This window comes from Salvia hispanica, chromosome 1 (assembly GCF_029641045.1).
Source record: "Salvia hispanica isolate PSC_SH4W2 chromosome 1, Shi_PSC_v1, whole genome shotgun sequence".
NCBI lineage: Eukaryota > Viridiplantae > Streptophyta > Magnoliopsida > Lamiales > Lamiaceae > Salvia > Salvia hispanica.
The window spans coordinates 58,276,486-58,292,247 of record NC_142692.1 but is presented as its reverse complement, the minus strand read 5'-3'; positions in this window follow the sequence as shown (position 1 = coordinate 58,292,247).

Below are 15,762 nucleotides of genomic sequence, written 5' to 3'. Positions count from 1 at the left end.
GGGTATACCCCTTAGCCACTAGTCTTGCCTTAAAGACTTTAACTCGTCCATCGGGTCCACGTTTACATTTGTATATCCACTTGCTCCCAATGGCAGTACAGCCTTCGGGTAGGATAGACAAATCATAGACGTCTTTGTCTACCATTGATTGTAGTTCCGAATCCATTGCTTTCACCCATTCGCAATGATCGACATCTGCCTGCGCCTCTGAAAGATTCCAGGGATCAAGTACATTGCTGTCCGAGGAGTGATCCATGCACTCACCCAAACCAATGTATCTTTTGGGCTCATGAGTGACCCTCCCACTGCGACGCGGCATTACAACATTAGGTGTACTAGTTGAAATTTCTGGAATTGTTGTTACACTATGTGTCTATTCTTGGTTTATGGAACTTGTGACTGATGTAAGCTCTTCAAGAGCTATATCACTGCTGGACTTATGATTCATTACAAAGTCTTCCTTTAAGAATGTGGCATGTGTGCTCACAATGACTTTCTTGTCTCGGAGACTATAGAATTCATAAGCTTTCGATCCTCTGGGGTAGCCTATAAACACACATACCTTAGTCCTAGATTCCAGCTTAGTTGGATCCTTTTCCAATACATGAGCCGGACACCCCCACACTCTGAGATGTTCCAGATTGGGCTTTCGCCCAGTCCACAACTCATATGGGGTAGTAGGAACTGATTTAGAAGGTAAGTTGTCTAAGATATAGCTCGCTGATAGCAAGGCATGCCCCCAAAACGAAATTGGTAATCGTGCATAACTCAACATCGATCGGACCATGTTTAATAAGGTCCTATTCCTTCTTTCAGCTACGCCATTTTGCTGGGGTGTGCCCGGTGCAATCAGTTGGGATTGAATTCTTGCCACTAATAAGTAGTCCAAAAACTCGGCACTTAGGTACTCGCCTCCGTGATCAGATCGCAAGCATTTGATACTCTTACCATGACACGTCTCTACTTTAGCCTTAAACTCCTTGAACTTGTCAAAAGTTTCAGACTTGTAGCGCATCAAATAGACGTATCCAATTTTCGAGAAGTCATCAATGAAGGTGATGAAATATCGAAAACCGCCCCTTGCCTCTGTTGACATTGGTCAACACACATCAGTATGAACGAGCTCAAGAACTTCCTTGGCCCTATTACCCTTTGACCTAAAAGGTCTTTAGTCATCTTGCCTTCCAAGGAGGATTCACACTTTGAAAATGGTTCCTTCTCAAGGCCTTTAATAAGATCTTGATCAACCATCGCATGAATCCTTCTCTCATTGGCATGACCAAGTCTAAGGTGTCATAAGTACGTTTCATTCATTGAAATTGAAGGTTCTTTTCTTTTCTTAGAAACTTTCGATGTATTATTGAGTTCTGATTTACGTTGATTAAATTGTGTAGACGTGATTGTGTACAGATTGTTTTCCATGATACCACGACAGATATAAGAACCATCTTTCTTAATAACGCAGTTGTCATTAAAAGAAATCGAATATCCATCAAAAGACAATTTAGAAACTGAAATTAAATTTCTTCTGAAAGAAGGTATCAATAAAACATTCTTCAAAATCAAAAATCTACCACTAGAAAAACGCAAATAAACGTCTCCCACTGCAACGGCCGCCACATTAGTAGCGTCGTACAGCTAGACTTCGATCTCACGATCATGTAACCATCTTGTCATCTGCATTAAGTCAGGATCAAAACATATATGATCAGTTGCTCCAGTATCAATAACCCACGTATGAGTAGATGTCGAAGACAAACATGACTCGATTACTAGAGCATGGTGCATACATGTAGCCTTGCCCTTTTTAGGGCAGTCTGGCTTCCAATGACCTTTCTCTCCACACTTGAAGCATTTTCCAGTAGGATTTTTATCGGCCTTTGATAAGACTAATTTCATGCATCGGTTATGTGATGAAAAGTCACCATTTACTGGGTCTAACATAAATTTTAAGCCAGGTGTGTGAAGGAATTCGCTAGGTCCAGGAAGTACTGAAGGCAGCGGACCAGCGAAGGAGAGAGACGAAAAGTGAGCAGAATTAAGAAAGAAAACGGCTAGACGAAGGAAGTCCAAAGCTGAGGGCAAAGAGGACTATTCACATAAAAGAGCCCCTGTTGAACCCACTTCCACGCCTATATAAAGAGGAGCATGCAACACACGAGATATACATGATTTAGCTCTCAGCTCACACACGCACTCACACACTTGGGAGAATGGAGATTCTGGGGTAGTTCAGTGGTTCATCTTTGGAAAATTCTGTTGCAACACCGTCCTCAAGGAGGGCGAAGATGCAATTACTACCTTTCAGTTTTTGTTGCGTTTTGATTTCCGTCGAACTTCACCGTTTTGGAAGTCGACTGCTCGTTGCTACTTATCGTTATTCTATGAAGTTTATTTTATGTCATGATGGTGTTGATTGGTGTTGATTACGTTGATTTTATGTTCTGGGGAGTTTTATTTCGAAGGGTGATGGTTATTCTCTGTTTTTAGATGTTTGTGTACTTGATCTGGGAAATTTGTTGTTGATCTGTGGATGTTGTTGTTGATCTGTGGTGAATCAACAAATCTGTAGTTATGGAGATGGTTTTTATCGGACTTTGGCTCGGATGCTTGGATCCGGAGTGGATTTAGCATCCGAAGTGTGGATCTGAACAGGGGAAACTGAGTTGTGCATGGCTTTTGATTTTCTGCTTTAGTTTTCATGTTGCTTCGTCTAGTAGCGTAGATCTGCTTTGGTTTTAACTATTCTTCGTTTTTATTGCTTTTAATTCAGTCTGCTTCGTTTCAATTTACGTTCTCTCTTTGTTTTTACTTATTGTTTCATGTCAAAGGTTGGAGAAGATGATGTCGCTGTTAGTTAGTCCTTTAGTTAGTTATTTTGCAGCTTTTTTTTTAACCGTACTCTACCTTTTTCAGAAAATGGTCTCACCTTCAGTTGTTTTCCCAGGTCTAGGTAATTTAGGAAATAGTTTTCTTAGATCTAGTAATTGTCTCGCTTGTTCCAGTTTATATGCATGTTTCCTGTTTCTGCCTAGATCTAGTTGTTAGCATAGCAAATTTCAATTACCAAGTCTAGTTTAAATTCCTCAACCCCAAGTTGCGTGGCAACAGCCATACCACCCAAAACCCCTTTAAATACGTACTTTCGCATCTGTCCTCGTGGGATCGATCCCTACTTCCCTATACTAATTATAGTATACGTGGTTGAGGGTTTTGAAGAGATATTCTATGTGTCCGACGACCGAGATCTTTCAACGTTCCGTGAGTTCCTAAACCCTGTGATCTAGTGGATTCTTTGGACCCAGGAAGCTTGACATTCCTTATTGTGGACGCAGTTTAAAAATATCCGAGTATCAAATGGCGCCGTTGCCGGGGATGGATGGCGTAAACTGTTTGCGTGTTTGAGGATTTGGTGTATATAGTTTAATTTCTGTTATTTTGTTTTTCTTGACAGTTTATGAACGCGGGCTCCCATTCTGGAAGTTGGGCTAGTTCATCTGGGTCAGGAAATGCCCGATACAAGTGGCAAGTCAAGGAGTCTACGTCCACTGTCACTACCAGATCAGGGTTAAGGACGGTAGACCCGTTCCCGTTCGAATCAGAAAGTGAGAAGGAGTGGAACTCATCGGGAGAAGAGGACCCGAAGTCATCCACAGAAACAGAACATTCCGAGAACGAGGGTGAGGAAGACGCAAATATGGCACACTTAGTGGATCCCGATCCGGAGATAGGTTCGCTCACCGCGCATCTGGACGGTGAGCCCGCCCACGCCATAGTCTCGAACCAACGCCGGAGGTCTATCGATATCAAGACAAATGTGCTAGGAGTTTTGCCCACATTCTCTGGGCGAAGGAATGAATGTCCTTATGAATTCCTAAACGAGTTTAGTAAGCTGTGCAGTATCCAAAAGCGACCCAACGAGGCGACTGAGGAGGACTACCGTTTTCGAGCAATCCCGTTTTCCCTTAAGGGGGAGGCTGATACCTGGCTGCTGAGGATCCCACCAGACTCAATCAACACATGGAAGGATATCAAGCTAGAATTCTTAGATTATTTCTTCCCGTCCAACAAGAAGAATGCCTTGAAGAAGGAGATCCAGGAGTGCAAGCAAGAGTATGATGAGTCTCTGAGCTCTTATTGGTCCTGGTTCAAGGGACTGTTGGATGCTTGTCCGAACCACATGATGATCGAGGCAGAGACTTACTACCTGTTTTATGAAGGCGCAAACCCTGAATCAAAGGATTTGATGAATTCCTCGAGCGGGGGTAATTTTACCAAAAATAAAGCAAGTGAAGCCAGAGAGACCTTGGGGAGATTGATCGAGGCGAAGAAGGCCTATGATATCCCGCGGAGCATATTGAGGAGGGGATCGGCCAATGCAGTAGCAGAGCAAGACGATACGAAGGTGGAGGCCAGGATAGATAAGTTGGAGAAAGCACTGTTGAATGTAATTGAGAAGTACAACCCTCACGCCCCACCGGAGAATGAGAAACCCCGGGTCCGGAGGAAAGGCAACTGCAACCTTATTACGGTCAACCCTGCGAAGGAGAGTACCAAGCCTAGGCGAATTCGATGGGAAGCTGGAATCCGGATGGAAGTTGGAATCAAGAAAGGCAAAAGGAGGCCCCATGGAGAACTCACCCTAATTTTAGATGGACTGACAATGATCAAAGTCAACCGCCTCTACTACAGATCACAAATTATGCACACCCTCCAGAGAGGCAGTCCAACTGGTCAGGAAGGAATCAGGAGGGGCAGCTGCAATTGGGATACAGGAATCAGAATCATACTAATTGGGGAAGCAGGAATCAGAACAATCCAGGGAGCTCCTATGTGCCACCACATCAGAGGAATAACCAGGGAAATTACCAGAATTCCCAACCTAACCACCCAGGGAATCAAGGATCTGGCAACCAGTACAACAACCATCAAGGGAATTATCGGCAGAACCAGGGACCAAACCAAGATCAAGGGTCGAACTCGAATCAATTCAACTCCAGACCACAAAGGAGTCTGGATGATATGGTCCACGACCTAGTGAATTTGCAGCAGTTCATGCAGAATAACCTGCATTCCAACAATGACGTGGTGCACAAAATGCAAGACGCCCAGTTGGAACACAAAGCAACCATGGACATGATGGCGGAGCAGTTTTCCCAGATCGCGGTTTCTTTGAATGAGATGCGGGGGAATGAAGGAAAACTTCCTACAACAGTCAAGCCACATGATCGAGCAAACATTAGTCAGATCACCTTGAGATCAGGACGGGGTTATGAAGGACCGACCCTGGAGACCGATGAAGACGCACCCGCACAGGCAAGTGAGGGGAAGGAGAGCCAAGTGTTTCACAAGGCCAGCCCTAGACCCAGAGAAATTCATGCTCAAGATGACCTCCAGAAGGGAGATTTAGAGGGATCTTTACCTCGAGTAGCTGATCCATTTTTCCTAGATCCAGAGCCTGAGTTAGAAAGTAAGGAAGTGAGCAGGGAAATTGGCGAAACACCAGCCGGGAGTTCCACAAATGCGGTGAAGTGAGCGAAGCCGTTTCCATACCGAGGGAAGCCAAGAAAAAGAAGGATGATACAAAGGACCTCATGGAAATTTTTAGCAAGCTGGAAATCAACCTGCCCTTCTTGCAAGCCCTGAAGATGCCTGCTTTTAACAAGTTCATCAAGGAATTCATAGCTGGGAAGACAAAGCCAGACGGGAAGATTGTGATCGGGGAAAACGTATCTACTGTGATACAAAAGAGAAGGATGCCCTCAAAATGCACAGACCCAGGTATGTTCACATTACCCATTTCTCTAGGGGACATCAGAGTCGAGCATGCCATGTGTGATCTAGGGGCGTCTATAAATGTTTTACCACTTTCAATTTACAAGAAACTGACAGGAGTTAGGATGGTCGCTACTAAGGTGGTAATCCAGTTAGCAGATAGAACTTGCATTTGTCCTGAATGTGTGTTAGAAAATGTCATAGTTAAGGTGCATGATTTTCTATATCCTGCTGATTTCTATGTTATTAAAATGAATGATAATGAGTCTGCTGAGTCTAGTAGTGTGCTCTTGGGGAGACCATTCTTACGCACTGCCAAGACCATTATTGATGTCTTTGATGGAACGATTTGCTTGGACAATAATGGGGAAAAATATACATTTAGCTTAGATGAGGGAATGAAAAGACCATTAGATGTTGAGAATTTGTATGCTATAGATGTTATTAACCCCTTGGTCCAAGAATATCTTAAGACTGAATTGATACAGGAACAAATTGGCAACTCGGAGTTAAGCCATTTAATCGACCAAGAAGTTGTAGGGTGGTGTGCAGCAATGAACACAATGGAATTGACAGATGAGGAACTAACAGAAGCCATCATAGAGTTTCGCAAAAATCCTGAGTCAGCTAGATCAAGGGGATCAGCCCATGTGGCTAGTCTGGAGAATTCTCCTGGGTCTGGAAAGAAGACATTACCTGAGATTGCAGAAATAAATCCCTTGCCCCAGGAGACGAACGACACCAAGAAGGAACTGAAGACACTCCGACCAGGTCTCAAGTATGCTTACTTGGAAGAGAATAAGGCATTCCCAGTGATAGTCCACAGTAACTTGACCAAGGAGCAGGAGAAGGAATTGTTGGAAGTAATCAAGCGGAACAAGAAAGCAATAGGGTGGACCCTCTCCGATTTAGTAGGAATCAGCCCTGATCTCTGCATGCATCACATCCAATTAGAGGAGGGTGTAAAGGTTCACCGAGACGCACAACGGAAGCTGAATCCGAACATGCGGGATGAAGTTCTGAAGGAGGAGTTGAAACTGCTCTCTCTAGGGATCATCTACTCCATCCCGAATAGTGAGTGGGTCAGTCCAGTCCATATGGTGCCTAAAAAGTCTGGAATACAGGTTGTCAAGAATGAAAAGAACGAGTTGGTGCCCACGCGGTTGGTGACTGGGTGGAGGATGTGCATCGACTACAGGAAGCTGAATGAGGCCACAAAGAAGGATCACTTTCCCCAACCTTTCATTGACCAGATGTTAGAAAGGTTAGCTGGCAAACAGTATTTTATTTTCCTTGATGGATACAGTGGCTATTTCCTGATCTACGTAAACCCAGAAGATCAAGGGAAGACCACATTCACATGCCCTTTCGGTACCTATGCATACCGAAGAATGCCGTTTGGGTTGTGTAACGCACCAGGGACGTTCCAGCGGTGTATGATGAGTATTTTTTTGGACTTGCTTGAGGTGTGCATTGAGATATTCATGGATGATTTTACCGTATACGGGAATTCATTCGACGCTTGCTTGGCCAGCCTTGACCTAGTATTGAAAAGATGCCAAGAGAAACACCTGGTTTTGAATTTCGAAAAATGCCACTTCATGGTGACTGGAGGTATTGTCCTAGGTCACGTGGTTTCTGAAAGAGGGATACAGGTGGACAAGGCGAAGGTGGATGTGATATCAAAATTACCTTACCCCACAAACCAAAAGGAAGTTAGAGGCTTCTTGGGTCACGCAGGATTTTATAGGAGGTTTATTAGAGATTTCGCAAAAATCGCGCAACCGCTCACCCATCTGTTGCACAATGATGTGGAATTCGTCTTTGATGAGGGATGCAAGCAGGCTTTTCAAATGCTTAAGGACAAACTCGTGTCAGCACCAATAATCAGGGCGCCAGACTGGAATTACCCTTTTGAAATAATGTGCGACGCTAGTGATTTCGCTGTGGGAGTTGTCCTAGGTCAAAGGATAGATGGGAAAAGTTATGTGATCTTCTATGCATCCAAGACTCTAAATCAAGCTCAGAAGAACTATGATACCACGGAGAAGGAAATGTTGGCTGTCGTGTACTCATTCGAGAAATTCCGACCCTATCTGCTTGGGTCGAGGGTTATAGTTTTCACAGATCACGCAGCAATAAAGTACTTACTGGCGAAGAAGGAATCTAAGCCAAGGTTAATCCGTTGGGTGTTGCTTTTACAAGAGTTTGATTGGGAAGTGAGAGATAAAAGAGAAACAGAGAATAGAGTAGTCGATCACTTGAGCAGAATTTTTCAAAGGGAAACGGAAGAGGCCATACCCGATGCCTTCCCTGAAGAGCATTTGTATTATCTAGGGGAATTCCCTAGACCGATCATTTGGGAGGCAGTTTTGGCATTAACCGGTCTAGGAGAATCCGACAAGGGAAAGCGAACACTAAACGCAGAACCATGGTTCGCTGATTTGGCAAACTACTTTGTCACGGGAGAGGTGCCAAGTTCAGAAGAAGTTTCCCGGGCCCAGAAGATGAAAATTAAAAGTGAAGCCAAATATTACTTCTGGGATGATCCGTACCTATGGAAGATGTGCTCAGATCAGGTGATCAGACGATGTATTCCCGAATGGGAACAAAGAGATGTGCTGAATCATTGCCACACTTTGGCGTGTGGAGGTCACTTTGGACCAAAGAAGACAGAGAAGAAAGTATTGGATAGTAGGTTCTACTAGCCGACGCTTAATAAAGATGCTTTTGAGTTTTTCCGGTGTTGCGAGAGGTGCCAACAGACAGGGGGAATTTCAAGGAGGGACGAGATGCCCGAAGTCCCGGTAATTGTCTGTGAAATTTTCGACGTATGGGGGATGGACTTCATGGGACCATTTCCATCATCCTATGGGAACACATATATATTGGTCGCAGTTGACTATGTGTCTAAATGGATAGAAGCCAAGGCCACCACGACGTGTGAATCAAAGGAGGTAGCCAAGTTTTTGAAGGCCAATATCTTCAACAGATACGGAGTTCCTCGAGCCATTGTCTCGGACCAGGGAACACATTTTTGTAATCGCACCATCGAGGCTCTGATGAGGAAATATGGTATGCACCATAGAGTATCTACCCATTACCACCCTCAGTCTAACGGCCAAGCAGAAATTTCTAATTGAGAAACCAAGGCAATACTGGAGAAGACAGTCAATCCATCGAGGAAAGACTGGAGTAAGAGGCTCGGTGATGCATTATGGGCCTACAGGACTGCTTTCAAGACTCCTATTGGAATGTCGCCTTATAGGCTAGTGTTTGGTAAAATGTGCCACCTGCCCGTGGGAATAGAGCACAAGGCGTACTGGTCAGTCAAAGAGATGAGCATGAAGCCTTCGGCTTGCGAGGAGGAAAGGAAGTTACAGTTACAAGAGCTGGAGGAACTGAGGCTGGAGTCTTATGAGTCTGCTATGTGGTATAAGGAAAGGACAAAGTTATGGCATGACAAGAATCTCCGGGTCAAGGAACTCCATGTGGGACAGAAGGTGCTCCTTTTTCAATCCCGGCTCAAGCTGATGCCAGGAAAGTTGAAGTCTAAGTGGATCGGTCCATATACCATTGTTGGCCTCCGCGCGAATGGGGCTGTAGAGATCCAGGGAAGTGTCTCTAACTCTGTCTCTTTCCTTGTTAATGGTCATAGAGTGAAAGTCTATAGGGATAATTCTGAGTTGTGTGTAGTGGAGGAAGTGTCACTGCGCGCACTCCTTATTATCACCTAGTCAGACAAGGAAGTATTCTCGATGAATTCCTGGGTCAGGTAAATGTGGATACATTTTTTTAAAATATATACACTGAACCAGGGAATCTCGGGAATACTCAAAAGGAATGTGTAAATAGTTTAATTGCGTTTTAAAAAAAAAATCGAGTAAAATTTAAAAAAAAAAGGAGAAAATCTAAATCTTTCAAAAATATTTTCGAAGCACCCGAATCCTTAGGAAAAACGTTTGTCTTGTATTTCATCCTCGACCTAGGAGTCTGGCGTCTTCAATTTCTTTTAAGTGTAAAGTCGTGGTCAGGGAAATCAGCTAGGGAAGGAGAGTCTAGAGAAGGAGTTTTAGGAGGGATGGAGATAATTTGAATTTCAAATTGGCCAATATTTATGAGAGGTGTACGGTTGCTTACATCACGCCTGCAACCGCACCATCTTTTCACCAAAAAGGCCAACCGGCAGTTTCTCTCTCCAATAATCCCAAACGACGAACCGTTTTTTCTCTCCCTTCTCTCTACTTTGTTTCTCTCTCAAGAAATACAAACTCTAACCCGATTTCTACCAAGTTTTCTTTTGATTTCAGATTTACAGTGATGGATCCAACTCAGGCCACAAGAAGTTCACAGCCGGAGGCGTACGACGCGGTTCTTCTGGCGGAATTGACCCAGAAATTGGGAAGCGTCGAGAAGGCGAAAGAGGCGTACGCCCTATTCTCAGCCATCCTGATGATATCTGCGGCTGCCACACCACCGCCGACGATCCCTGTGGATTCGACGGTCCAACCCGCAGTTCCCCACGATGAGAGGCTTCAAGCTTCAACCAGCGTACCGGACTCTGGTTTTCAACAAGAAGGAACCTCTCCAAGCACAAGCCTACTGGAAGCGGACAAGAGGAAGGCAACAGGTGAACAGGCGGCAGATGGTGGGCGGAGTGATGGTGATAAGACGGTGGAGTCCGAGAGACAAGGTAGTGAAAACCCTAACTCTGAGGGTGAGAAAAAGGGGGAAACCCCTATTCTAGAGGAAGTTGTTGAGGGGGAATCCCCTGTTATGATAGAGATTGCTAGGGGGAAACCCCTGTTCTAGAGATGATGGCTGAGCGGGAAACCCCTATGGAGACCGGGGATGAAACCCCGAAGGATTTCAGGGGAACGACCCCTGAACCAATGGAGGAGGGGGCAACCCCGAGTGATGTCAGGGGGGAAACCCCTGTTTATATTGAGGGGGGGGACCCCAATGGTGGATGATACGGAGGAAACCTCGAAAGAGCATTTGGAGGAGACGAACCCCGATACTGCTGGAGTACTAGAGCCCGTCGAGGAAGGGCAACATTTAATTGTGGATCTTATGGATGACCAGGAAGAAGACGAACCTCGGGTGGACGAGAGAGCAGAGAGGCGAAGGGCCAGGAGGAGTCTCCTAAACGAAGTAGATGACTTGGTCTATTCTGAGAAAGAGGAGTTCCCTGCCCGAGGGATAGAAGCTGACGAGGCGGAGGATCGCCGCCTGGCCAAGGAAAGGACGAGGAAAGGAAAGGCAGCTGTGACCCAGTCAAAGCGGTCAAGGAAAGCTCCCTCCGTCAAGGAGGTTGAGGAGCCACTTTCCCCATTGACCGAAGTTCCCTCTACCTAGGAACAAGCCGAGCCTACTCCTGGGACCGATTCCAAACCCGGAGAATCTGATGAAGAGTTTAACTATGAGCGCCCGGAGGTTTGGGTAACTAGGGAGTTGCTGGAGTCAATGAGACGCTTTGACGATCAGAAAAGGGCAGCCACATACAAGGAGAGATGTAGCGCATGGAAGATGGCGAAATCAAGCAAGCAGTACAATCCCAATGAGCTTAAGATGATTGCATGCGATGAGGAGTTCCGCGCGTGTATCTACGCGATCGGATTCGAGTGGTTATTGACGCACAGCCAGGCAAAGGTGCCGGTGGACTTAGCTCGGGAGTTTTTCTCGACGTTCCGACTCAAGAACACTTCTGACCTCGATGCAGACTCCATCACATTCAGGCTTTTTAATGAAGAACATGAAATGAGCATCAGGGAGTGGTCCTTGAGGATGGGGTTGTTTTCCAGGGCTGAAGATGACGAAGGCATCTGGAATGAGAGGATGGTCGGCGTACCAAAGAACACACCAGGTTTTAAAGTGCAGGCAGCATGGGAGCTGGTCACCCACTCTAACGCGGGGACGTTCAAATCCAGCTACTCCACATTGAAGACTGCATCCTCTGATTCTCCCAGACATTTATTAGCTACAATCCGATGGGAACGGCGAACTCAGCTCTGACAACCACCGACCTCTACTTCACTTGGTGTATGGCGAAAGGCGTGAAGGTGCATCTCGGCTACTGGTTGGCTCAAGCATGCCATCAAATGACAAGCAATCCCGCTCGACATATGTATACATGCCATCTCCTTGGCGCCTACCTCCAACGGAACATCAACATGAAGATAGCCAAGACCGCTCCTCTGGTCGTGATGTGTGATCCCCCGGAGACTTTCAGCGTTGAGTATTTCTTCAACAAAGGGCTGCTCCAAGCACACGACAAGGAAACCTTCTTCTACGAGGTAGGAGACAAGGTAAAGACGGAGTCGGAGGCTGTGGAGGCTGTGCCTTGTGAGGAGGTCGAGGAGCTGAGGAAAGAAGTGCAAGAGCTTGGTGGGATGCGGAAGGAATTAAGCGAGAACCGAGAGGAGGTGAAAACACTGCAGGAGAACATTGCAGACTTGGCGGTGAAGTCCTCCAAGCAGAATGAGCGGATGACAGAGGCCGTGGAGTTGATAATGAAAATGTTAAAATGGTTGGAAAAGACACTCCCCCTGACCCAGCAGAAGGTTCTTCCTGGATCCGGCAGTGAGGTCAAGCAGCCCGGCCAAGGCAGTTCTTCCCTCCAGCGAACCCCACACCCGCTCAAGCAAGTGGTCACCCCATCCGCGTCCAAGCCAGTGTTAATCCTATACAAATCAAAGTCCCTGGCGTTAAAGAAACAAGTGTCCGATCAGCAAGAGAAGGAAGAAGAAGAGTCGGAGCTGCCGGCGAAGAAGAAAGTGAAGATGACCCGACCCGGAATCCCACCCCAGTCTGGCTCTCGAGGGGGCCAGACCCAGAAGTGAATTGCCCCCATGACCAAGTAACTTTTATTTTCTGTTTAGCGTAATTTTTGTTTTTTTTATGTCTGTGTTATTATATGGCCTAGGACGATTCCCTTCTAGCACCATGAAGTAGCACTTCTCGAAATTCAGAACCAAATTCGTCTCTTGACATCTCCTTAGTACGAGGTCTAGGTTGGCTAAGCAGGAATCAAAAGAATTCCCATACACAGTGAAATCATCCATGAAGATCTTGTTAGGTTTGGTATACTGAAAAGCATGTTTCGAGCAAGTTTCGCGCGAATAGAATCTTGCTTGTATACGTAAAACTCTACAATCCATTTTTAACCCGATTCAGTATTATTCGAGCAGTCTCGCACGAATAGAATCACTATTATTATTCCATTGTGTTTGCTTGTGCATTTATAAGATGTTTTACAAACATTTAAATGCATAAGAAGTAAACAAAGTCTAAGTCTTCTGCTTAGTAGACCGGTTGTGGGCGTCGTCCACTTTAAGGTAACACGGTCAGATCTATGCAATGCTTTGCAAAAGAAAAAGAAGAATTTCACAACCTAGATAGGCTTTGGCTACCTATCGTGAAAGGTTGCAATGTCAGTCCGCATATTTCTAAGCCTTACTGAAATAAGATGACATTGGTGTGGTATAGCACTGAACGGATCTAACAGCAAGACATGTCTTTATGCTATCTACTGAAAGACTAGGTCTTGATAAAATACTATTTCTTAATCTACAGATGTTAGCATTGAGCATACGGTATTGATTATGCACTACTTTGACTTATCAAATGGTGCGGGTTTTTCGCAACCCAATAATCCTAATATATTGGGTGGTGGTGATTAATATCTAGCGGTGCTAGGATTGCTATTATGTTGAATCGTGCACGAGGTGAGTCTCGTTTGATAATATCCTCAAGAGGAGCTCGAACAAGGTTTTATTATTCGGAAAACTGGCCAGTTGGAGTTTTATTACTCTATGAATAATAAATAAGTGTTTTTCGCTAAGTCCACTCTTGGAATTAATAAGATATTAATTAATTAAGTCCATAGCAGACATTAATTAATTAATGGACATTTATATCTTAAGCGCGGGAAATAAATAATAAAAGTGGAAACCCGGATTACTTGTAATTTCGGATTTGGATGGGGAGAGTTCGATATTACTTCTATAGTGGTTGCTCGTAATATTCCAATATAAGCTTGTATTAAATTGTGGGTTCAATTTAATTAGTAAAAAGCTAATTGGGGGAGCCCATATCCAAAACCTTCCATAGATCTCTGTCTGGGCCCAAAAGGAACTTAATATAAATAGGAGAATAAAGGAGACAGAAATCATTATTATTATTATTCATAATTTTCGTCCCCCTCTACCAGGAGGAGTTCGAATATCTCTCCTAATTGGAGAATGATTTCTTCTGTCTTCTTTATTCGAGTCCTAGTATTTTGATAAGACCAGCCCACCCTGATATCGAGATACAGTTCGGGAACCAGAGAGAAGATCCGTGGTCTAGTATTGAAGATCATCACGTGGAGAAGGCGCGAGCAATCGACGATTCTTGGAGAATCAATATCGGTAACCCTAAACCGTAGAATTCATGTTTTAGGATTTACTTTCTTTGAGCATGAATTATTTGCATTCTAGCATGCAATTATCTGTTTAACATGTGAATTGATTAATCGCATAATAGGTCAAATAGATCCGTATCTGATTTATTTGTGTGGTACAAGTCTTCCGCTGTGCAAGGGGCTCCAAACCACAGCAATTGGTATCAGAGCCAATTTTTGGCTCTGATTATATGGATTAATTTCATGTTATGTGAATTGTTTGAACGCATGATTTTCTTTGATTACGTGGTTGTCATTATTTTTGAATATATGAACATAACGTGTATGCGAAGAAGCCGAATTGGGAGAATTAATTCTCCAGACTCGATTCTTACAATCTAATTTTATTGGTGGAGTCAATTTCTTGGGCCGCAATTTTTGACTTCTACCATCGGTGGAAGAGAATTCTCAATTCTTAGTTATTCCATCAAGAATCAAATTGATTGTTTTAGTTTTCAATTTGGACATGAAGCTTGCAACGTGGGATTTTACTCCATGCGCGACGCAGAACAACAGCAGTTCGCGAATCGAGTGGGAGCCCTTCGTGGGCAGTTCCCGAACTCGACGGACGATGGAGACGTCGCACACCTCGTTTCGTGACTTCGCTTTCCAAAATTGATTAGGATTTTCTCATCCTTGGTTTCAATTTGGAAAGAAATCAAGATTAATTTGGAAATAAGATTTGAATATATCTTTTGTGGATTTTATATATTATATAAGATTTGATTATGAATTAAATCATGGATTAATTAGATTTTTTTCCTTATTTAGGGATTCATATGGATTTTATTCCTAGATGAATCCTAGTTAAATTTGGATAATGACAATCTAATTTTTATTTATATCCTATGGATTAATGTGGATTTATCCCTAGACAAATCCTAGTTGGATTTAGATAATGATAATATTATTTTATTCTTATCCTATGAGTTTATATTTATTCATAGATAAATTTTAGATGGATTTGGATAGTGATAATATAATATTTTATTCTTATCATATAGATTTATATGGATTTATTCCTAGATAAATCTTGGATAGATTTGAATAATTCGAATATAATATTATTTAATTCTATGAATTTATATGGATTTACTCCAAGTTAAATCCTAGATGGATTAGGATTAATATTAATATTGATTTATTTTATCCTATGGATTTGAATAGATTTAATTCTATTAAGACAAATCCTAGATGGATTAAAATAAGTATTAATCCAAGTTATCCTTATCTTTTGGATTTATGTCCTAGATAGATTAGGATAAAGATGATATATAAGAAAATCCTTATTTAATTGGATTTAGATAAATTAATTTATCTAAGAAATCCTAAGTAATGTTTGATATATTCTGGATATCTATTCTAAATAGAATTAAGATTTGTATAAATCTTGGTTGATAGGATTTTATTTTTATCTTATGGATTATGATGGGATTATTTCTATCTAGTAATATCCTAGTGCGATTTAAATAATGATAATCCTAGATCAACGTTATCTTGAATTGTAGGATTTGATTTTATCGAGATAAAATCTAGAATAATCC